The sequence below is a fragment of the Branchiostoma floridae genome, chromosome 2, assembly GCF_000003815.2.
Source record: "Branchiostoma floridae strain S238N-H82 chromosome 2, Bfl_VNyyK, whole genome shotgun sequence".
Classification (NCBI taxonomy): Eukaryota; Metazoa; Chordata; class Leptocardii; order Amphioxiformes; family Branchiostomatidae; genus Branchiostoma; species Branchiostoma floridae.
The window spans coordinates 8,298,460-8,299,838 of NC_049980.1; the positions used below are offsets into that span (position 1 = coordinate 8,298,460).

General features: G+C 38.1%; 1 protein-coding gene and 1 long non-coding RNA gene across 10 annotated transcripts in view; both read right to left on the bottom strand.

Annotated features, from left to right (window-relative positions):
- The window catches only part of LOC118409394 (mediator of RNA polymerase II transcription subunit 25-like), a 56,773-nt gene that overhangs the window by 32,271 nt on the left and 23,123 nt on the right, over positions 1-1,379 (bottom strand). The window lies entirely within an intron of this gene.
- LOC118409398 overlaps positions 107-1,379 on the bottom strand; it is a 13,617-nt gene continuing 12,344 nt past the window's right edge. Inside the window, exon 3 of the long non-coding RNA XR_004830441.1 lies at positions 107-496. This is a non-coding gene — a long non-coding RNA (uncharacterized LOC118409398). The remainder of the gene's footprint in view (positions 497-1,379) is intronic.

The following is a 1,379-nucleotide window of genomic DNA, read 5'->3' on the forward strand; positions in this document are numbered from 1 at the left end:
TAGCCTTAAAATTCGTAATTAACATAGAATTTTCGTAGAATAGTTGAAAGTGCGTTCAAGTTTGCCTGCCTTCCACATTCAAGGTCATTTACATAACAGACGGTGAGGCCCTCTTTCCTTTTCAAGATTACTGACAAAATTGTAGAAGATGGTCATGGTGCATTTGAATTAGCCTCCCCTCCCCATTCAAGATCATTTACAAAAACAGTAGACCATGCGTTTCAAATTTGCCCCCGTTCCTATTAAAGATCATTTACAAAATAGCAGACGACTCTTTCCAATTCGCCTCCTTACCCTACACATCAGTTGCAATCAAATACTGTATTGATTTTTCATAATGTGTTTCTGTTTGTTGGGAAGATCAGTGCACGATAGTGCAGAGACTGCCATTAATTGATTCTTTTTAAATTCAAGGCAAAACAGTAGTACTCATCTGTGCGTTCCTCCTCAACTTGAATCACATTTCCATCATGATCTTCACTCTCGTCTTCCGTACCTACATTTAATATGACAAATAAGTGCATCAAATTACATGTGTTGTGTTAGTATTTGTTACCTCCATGAAATTTCATGGAGGTTATATTTTACCCCGCGTTTGTCTGTATGTCTGTGTGTAAACAAGATAACTCAAGAACGGCTGGGTGGATTGGTTTGATACTTGGTGTGTTGGTAGGGTGTGATGAAAGCTGGAAATGATTAGATTTTGGGCCCCCTAGCGGCTTCCCTTGGTACTGCAGCGCAACTTCCGGTTTTGCTATCTTGGTGTTCTGAACATGCTATGGTCACGATTTTTGAGTATTAGATAGCTCTTGTGCTCAGGAAGAAGTGACATAAGTTTGGGCCCCCTAGCGTCTAGTTTTGGGATAGCAGGGGCATTTTTGTCAAAAACTTCTGACGAGGATAACTCAAGAAGGGAACAACGGATTTTCATGATTTTTGGTATGTAGGTACCTTGGGCAATGTTGTACAAGATGAAATACTAATAATGCAAAATAGGAGCAAATTTGCATAATTAATGACAACATTCAATCATAGCAGTTTTTTCTATGTATCTCTTGTCTTGGACGTTATATGGTCTTGAAATTTGGGTGGTAGATAGCTTACAGTGTCATGACAAAGTGGAGCAAGTTTCAGCCCCCTAACATTCAATTTAGGAACTGCAGGGGCATTTTTGTCAAGACATTCCAAAGAGGATAACTGCAGAAAGGATTAACGGATTGTCATCATATTAGGCATGCGGGTACCTTAGGCAAAGATGTTCATAATGATATACATGTTATGCAAATGAGGACTTAATTTGCATAATTAATGAGGAAATTGTATAATTCCATTGTTTTCAATAACTGGACTTCAATAAATGTAACACATGTTAATTATGA